Below are 7,907 nucleotides of genomic sequence, written 5' to 3' on the forward strand. Positions count from 1 at the left end.
CCAGAAGCAGTGAATTCATAGTGCTGGCACTATGCCCCAGTGATAATCCTAGTGGCAAAGAAAAAAAAAAAGGTTGATCACAAAGCTGATTAGAACACAGGAATATAATTTGATATTTTAAAGTTTACATTTTGAATCCCCAAAGACATTTTTACTGTTGCAACAATTTTACATTCAGGTAAAGAATGATAACTGAGGTACTTCTTGTAGATCCTGATCGGATAACCTGTGAGTTCCGTATTTTAATCAGGTTCAGTCCCCAGCATCACCATATCTATATATATATATTTCTCTGTCTCTTACTAATAAAACATTAAAAGCATATTTATAAAATATAATATGATAACAGGTTCTAATCAGAAATGAAAAGGGAGAAATCAGAGCTAGGATGGGAGGGGTACAGAACACAGGAATAATGCTGCAGATAACCCAGAAATAAACTTAATAAGTGCTGTTCTGAGATGTCTTCTTTTCAGAAATGATAACAAAATGAATATGAAAGATAAAAAATAATTCAGAAGAAAAAAATAACAACAATTGTTCCAGCTTTCTCATTGAATGGCGGTTTCAGTGCCTTGGCAAAATCTCCATTAAAGATTAGACCCGCACCAGGGAGGAGCTCAGCAGGTTGAGCACGTGCTAATGACAATAGGCCCTGGATTTGAAACCCAGCTCCCCGTGGGAGTGCTATTTATTACTAGAGGAAGCTCTACTGGATGGAGCAGTGCAGAGAGACCTATTCATCGTTGACTGTCTATCTAAATCTAGTTTAAGTTTGTAGCATGATTCAGTGCTGTTTCATTATATTACTGATGAGAAAAAGGCAATGATGGTGCAAGTTGAACAGAAGGGCTTTGTTCAAGAATCTGCATTTGCATCCTTGACCTGCCAACACCCATGTCCAGCAGAGAAACGATTACAGAAGCCAGACCTCCCACCTTCTGCACCTCATAATGACCCTGGGTTCATACTTCCAGAGGGCAAATAACAGGAAAGCTGCCAATAGAGGGGGTAGGATGGAAAAATCTAGTGGTGGGAATTGTGTGTGGAATTGTACCCCTTTTATCAAACGGACTTGTCCTTCGTAATTAAATCAATTTTAAAAGGAAGAAAAATACACATAACATTTATATTCACAGCAATAACATTGTTCTTTTTTTTTTTTCCTCCTCCAGGGTTATTGCTGGGCTCGGTGCCTGCACCATGAATCCACCGCTCCTGGAGGCCATTTTTCCCCCTTTTGTTGCCCTTGTTGTAGCTTCGTTGTGGTTATTATTATTTCCCTTGTTGACGCAATTCGTTGTTGGATAGGACAGAGAGAAATGGAGAGAGGAGGGGAAGACAGAGAAGGGGAGAGAAAGATAGACACCTGCAGACCTGCTTCACCGCCTGTGAAGCAACTCCCCTGCAGGTGGAGAGCCGGGGGCTCGAACCGGGATCCTTACGCCGGTCCCTGTGCTTTGCGCCACATGCGCTTAACCCACTGCGCCACCGCCCGACCCCCAATAATATTGTTCTTATCTTACACACCATCCAGTGGCCTCAGACTCCCTGAATTGCAGTCCATTTAAAATCCCTTACAAACCTTCCTATGCAAAGAGAAAATTGTAAAACCTTATAAGCTGCTCTTCAAAAATAAAAATAATCTGAACGCAAAAAAAAAAAAAAAACTGTTTTTCATTTTTAAGCATGTACTTAAGGAGAAAGACACCAGCAAACACCACTCATCTCTCACACAATCAGTGCTGGCACAGAAGCCAAAATCTCCCACATCCAAGTTTTGTGTCACAAAGATGTCACAAAGACTCTCAAAGATAGTTCTCGCCCAACTGCCCAAATCCACCTAGTCCTCAACCATCCAGCTCAGTGCTACTGTTGCCAAAAAAGAACCCGCTGCCAGCAGCTTCTCTCCTCAAGGACTAAGCTTTCTGCTTTCCACAGCACCTCAGTGCCCATCTGCCACGTGGCGCTGGTGTGGTCGGTCACAGGCAGGATACTCAGGAGACAGCATTTCAAGCGCACGAATGAGCACCACCACAACTGCAAACTGGACAGAGCCAGGTGGGCTCTCCGGGGCAGGGAGAAGCCTGTCCACCTACCTGTCTGCATCCTCTTCTCTGGGCTCACATCTCCCAGCACTGCACCGGCCGGGCTGCGGCTGCACTTCTGTCCAGGGTCCTACTGGCACGGTCACTCAGGGCTGTGGATGGAGGGAAAGGTTGTCACAGGGTGAGGATGAACAAGAACCGGGTGTGTGACCCACAGGAAGGGCAGTGGGGACCCTGCTCTGGGCCCAAGGGGGCGGGGGCTTTAGTCCTCCATCAGTCTCACTAGCAGGAGGGCCCAGCTCCACCCAGCGCCCTGCATTTTATTAAGTGAGTTCTTCCTGAATAGTAGGAATAATGATATTTTAGTGCAAAGTCTCCAGGATTTTCTCTAAAGGGATTTATTTCTTTATTTTCACCAGGATTACCACCAGGATTTGCTGTCTGTGTGAATGATGAATCGACAGCTGCTAGTGGTCTTTTTTAAAAAAAAAAAATTCAAATATTTATTTATTTATTTTCCCTTTGTTGCCCTACTAGTGGTCACTTAATTTTATTTTGGATATATAGAGAGAAATTGAGAAAGGTGAGATGAAACCTCAACAAAATGAACACAATAAAAAAGTAGTCAGGATATACGAGTAGGTGACTCTCTAAAGAAGAGATACACATGGCCCACAGACACCTGCGGAAATGCTCCAATTCACTCATCATCAGAGACTTGCAAATCAAAACTACTTTGAGATTCCACCTCACACCTGTGAGAACGGGCTCCATCAGTCAAACAAGAGAAGGTAAGTGTTGCAGAGGATGTGGAGAGAGGGGAACTCTACTGCACTGTCAATGGGATGCAAATGGGTGAACCCAGTCTGGAGAACAGCATGAACACTCCTTAAACAAATAAAAATGAAACTGCTACATGACCCAGCAATTCCACTCCTAGGCATATACCCAAAAGATATAAAAGCACTGACTCAGAGGGATATGTACACCCCCCATGTTCAGGGCCTCCTGGCTTTCTGCAGGTGTGGAGGCTGGGAGTTCATTTTTACCTCCTCTGTTCTGACAAAATGTTTCCCTGCTCTTTAAAGGGAGTTCCAAGGTGTGGGAAACCTATAGCTTCCGGCTGACAGTCCCTTTTGCCAGCTGAGACCTGCCTTGGTGATTATTTCAGCCTCAGAGCTGCAGCAGGTGGTGAAAGAAGGTTATTATTATTATTATTATTTATTGTATAGAGACAGAGAGAAATTGAGAGTGGAGGGGGAGATAGAAAGGGAGAGAGACAGAGAAACACCTGCAGCCCTGCTTTACCACTTGTGAAGCTTTCCCCCAGCTGGTGGGGACTGGGGACTTGAACCCTGGTCCTTGCACACTGTAATGTGTGCACTTAACCAGGTGCACCACTGCCTTGCCCCAGAAGGTTATTATTTTTGCATCAAGACTCTCACATGGTGGAGAACCATCATATGACAAAGGTTTACTTCACGCCTTTGTTCATGAGAGAACCATGTAGAATGTTACAACCAGTTCAATGGAGAATTCAAAGCACACATGCAGAGGGCAGTCAGGACTCTTAAATTTGCAAGTGGTGGTCAAAGGGACACTTTCCCAGAGCAATAATCACTTTAATAAAAGCATTGCTATTAGGAGTCTGGCGGTAGGGGAGTGGGTTAAGCACACATGGTGCACAGCGCAAGGACCCGCATAAGGATCCCAAGTTGGGTCCCCAGCTCCCCACCTGCAGGACAGTCACTTCACAGGCTGTGAAACAGGTCTGCAGGTGTCTATCTTTCTCTCCCTGTCTCTGTATTCCCCTCCTCTCTCCAGTTCTCTGTTTACTATCTAACAACGACAACATCAATAACAACAATAATAACTACAACAACAATAAAAATACACAAGAAGTGCAACTAAAGGGAAAACTAAAAAAAGACTATTAACCCCCTGCTATTTTTTGCATAGCTTCCATAGTCTAAGAGAGGAAGGATGAGAGACGTTCCGGTCGGTACTCTTTCTCCCCCTCAAAAATAGTCTTTTTATAAAACGTTTATTTTACTCATTTCATATGAGACAGAAGTGGTTCCCCCACCCACAAACCAGGTTTTTTGCTGGAGCCTGGTGCCTGCATGATGGATCCACTGATCCCGGCATCCTTTAAAAAAACTACACACACACACACACACACACACACACACACACACACATTTATAGAGAGAAATAGGGGCAGGTAAGAGGGAGAGAGCGAGAGACTTACAGTACTGCTCCACAGCTTGTGAAGCTTCTCCTTATCCCCAGTACCCTACAGGTGGGGACGCAGGGCTTGAATCTCCGGTCCTCATGCATGGTAATGTGTGGTGCACCACTGCCAAGCCCCATAAGTAAACCTTAGTTTAATAAAAGCTAGAACTCTTTGGGGAGGTGGGTTTGAGTTAATACACTCTAGTCTTTTAAAGACTTTTAAGCCAGAGGCTTTGAGATCCCAGGTTCAATTACTCCACTGCCGGGATAGCCTGAGGGTACTTCTTCCCGAGCTAGTGCTCTCTGGCTTGGAGAGAACTCAACTGGAGCCGATCTAGGCTGCTGCGTGGGAGAGGGATCAGGAACTTGTGCTGCACTAACTTCCGCAGGAGATACACTCTGGAACTCTCGGAGCAATTTCCAAGTGTCTTTAATCAGAAGAGCAGCTGTTTTTATACTCTCCAAGTAGGGTGGAAACAGGATGTGATAAAGAGAGGGTGGAGAGAAAAGTGACTGGTGAAAATCAGAGTGTGACAAGGAGGGGGCGGAACAGGCGAGAATCCTATCACTGAACCACCAATGCCCTGGAGGGAGTGCTTTATGTAAATGTAAAAGTGATTTATGTAAATAGACCAAAGCTTTGGATCAGTAAATCCCTATAGAGGCATATGGTTAAGCAGAAGCCAGGGGGAGGTGGCATACTACCCAACACTCCACCACCATTAACCAGAGCTGAACAGTGCTCTGGTCTGTCTGTATCTCTATCTCTCATTAAAATATAATAAACAAAATTTCTTTAGAAATCTAAAAAAGAACTAGGGAATGGACAGGGATAGGCTGGTCCGGAAAGAATGCTCACTGGGCAAGGGCACCTGTCTCGCCAGGCGCTCATCCAGGCTGGAGCCCTGGTCCCACCAGGAGAGCTGCTATGGCTGCACAGGGAGCCTGGGGTTGTCTTCTCTCTTCTCTCTCTACCTGAACAAAACCAAGGTTTGGAGAGGTGAAGTCACTCTTGCGTGAGACTTCAGCTCCAGCATTACTATTATAAATAAAGAAGTTGAGGCGGGCTGTTTGCATGTACACAAGAGGCCAGGAAAGAGCCCCACACAGAGCCGCCGCCCCACCTGCCTGCCTTGCCCACGTGACTGGAGGCTGCTCAGAGCCCAGCAGGGAGGGGCTACGTGTCCCATGTTTCCTGAGGCGCCGCCGTTGCTCCATGCAGAGGAGGCCGGGAGGGCGGCACAGGTGACAGGGTGCCGCTTGCCTGGGGTTGTGGCGGCTGGGTGGAAGCTGTTGGATCCTCCCTCAAATAGAAAGAGAATTTCCACACGTGGGCCAGGAAAATAGCTCCCTTGGGTAGTGCGCTGCTATACGGTCTGCAACCCAGGCTCTCAGAGGCTTTGATGCTGGGGCCGCTTTCACTCTCTCATTTCTAATGAGGAAAGGACGAGGTGGAGGAGGGGGAGGAAGGGGCTTTCACTCTCTCATTTCTAATGAGGAAAGGACGAGGTGGAGGAGGGGGAGGAAGGGGAGGGGGGAGGAGGAAGAGGTGGAGGAGGGCCCAATCATAATGTGCTAGGTCAAAACCGGGTTGACGCTTGCAGGGGTCTGTGATGAGGTGTTTGTTCTTTACCTCAGCTGACTGCCAACTCTGTTTCCAACTCTTGTTTGCACTGATCTGATTTGTTACAAGGGAAGAAGCAAGGCTGAGGTAGTCATTCACCCACCAAATCACACATCTTATAGTGGTTGTGAACCTAGGTGCAATCCCCAGTCCCCACCTACAGGAGAAATGCTTCTCTGTGTCTCTATTCTAACAAATATAAGGAATGAATGAAAATAAGTTTATTATTAAAAAGGGCAGGAGAAAATGCCAGTCAAACCAGCCAGTGGTGCCTCCTTGTCTGATTATAAAGGTCAACTTCCTCAGGCCCTGTTTGTCCAGACTTCCTGTCATGATGGGGTCAGTCCTGCTCAGTCACATGTTCTTACAGAATCCACTGTCACCTCCCTGCATGCTCATGGGCTCTAAACTGTGCAGATGACCAATGATTTCTAAAGAGACTGCAGGCCACTCTGGGTTCCCCCAGCCCCTGACCACTGGGGATGAGGGTCAGAGCGACTCCCTAGGGAGTCCCAGGGTAACTCTGGGTGTCGGGGGTGATGTGCTTGAGAGAAACTCAGATTCATTCAAATGCAGGAGCAGCCTTGGAAGGTGGGAAACTCATTTACTGAAAGAAAAGTCCAGCAGATATACCCTTAACTCAGGGTTAAATTGAGGTATCCATTAACCCAAACACAGAGCAACACAATGCATAGTCAGACTTTGACAAACAGACTCTTTGATCACAAGTAAAAGGTTACGGTACAAGGTTTGTTCACAAGGTTTACAATGTTCATTTTTCTGGAGGTAGACTGCAGGCCCTTTAGGGCAGCAGGGGGAGAAAGGAAGGCAGCTGAGCAATCAGGATATTTGCTGGTGGTGTTTAAGTTGATCACACCCGGTAATCCATGGCTTCTAATTAAAGAAGGAAAGGGGGGAGGTGTGGCATATGAGAGAGATTCCCATGTCCAGGGGTCCAGCTGTCATAAATTTCAGAGGTCAGGGGGGACCAGCCATATCTCAACCATGGTGGGAGGGATTGGGGACTGACCCACTCAGACCTCATGGAAACTACGGCCTGGACTTTCCCAGGCAATGGGTCCAGCAAGAGACTACTGTCCATTCCATTATTTGTATCACATGAAATCTTATCTGGTTCATTGTAAAACTAAAAATATCTGTTTCTAACATCATAGTTGGTATAATATAAAGTTCAGCAAATAACCAGAGTTTTCAGCAGAAAACAAGTCAGCACAGCAGAGAAGCCAGGAGCCCAGGAGGCATCCGTTCTGTCAGAACCCAGCCCTTCCTGTTCCTCTGAGGAGCCCCTGCTGCTCCAGGGACCCTGGGAGGACAGAGCCCCTCTCCCCTGGTCAGTGGTCTCTGTAGGAGTCATTGTGCCAAGTGTGTCAGTGTCCTCAGAGCCAGCACCTGGGCTCTTTGCATCAGCATCCCCAGTCCCCAAGGATGCCCTGTCACTGCCACTTCTGGTGACATGCTCACTGGGGCTCAGCAGGTAGGTGAGGTCACTGATCACAAGGCCATATCTCAGGGTCTGGCTGCATCTGCTCACACAGGCAGAGGCCATGGCCCCTTCCCACCAATTCCCCGTCCCTCAGCAGCAGAGAGCCAAGACCACCTGTGCCAAGAAGGAGGCACAGCAGGAGTCTGGTGAGGGACTTTCAGCTAAGGGGTTCTGTGGGGACTAGACTCCAGTCCCAGTGACAAAGAGATAGAGAGTAACATCCTCTGTTTACTACCCAACACTGCATATCTCTCTCTCCTCTTAATTCCCTCCCTCACTCTCCCTCTTGTACTAAAGAAACGACTCTTCAGATGGACCTTAACTTTTTAAATGAATGCTCAGTATTCCTTACAGAACACACCGATACCACTTTTTGGAGTGGTGCCTGGAATTCCCAGGGGCCAGTTATCAAGATCAGGAGGGTGGGCTTGGACCCTGGTACCCACTGCCCTAATGGAACGACAGTGTCTGGGAATTGAAATTTTTTCTCTAACAC

Source organism: Erinaceus europaeus, chromosome 2, assembly GCF_950295315.1.
Source record: "Erinaceus europaeus chromosome 2, mEriEur2.1, whole genome shotgun sequence".
Taxonomy (NCBI): domain Eukaryota; kingdom Metazoa; phylum Chordata; class Mammalia; order Eulipotyphla; family Erinaceidae; genus Erinaceus; species Erinaceus europaeus.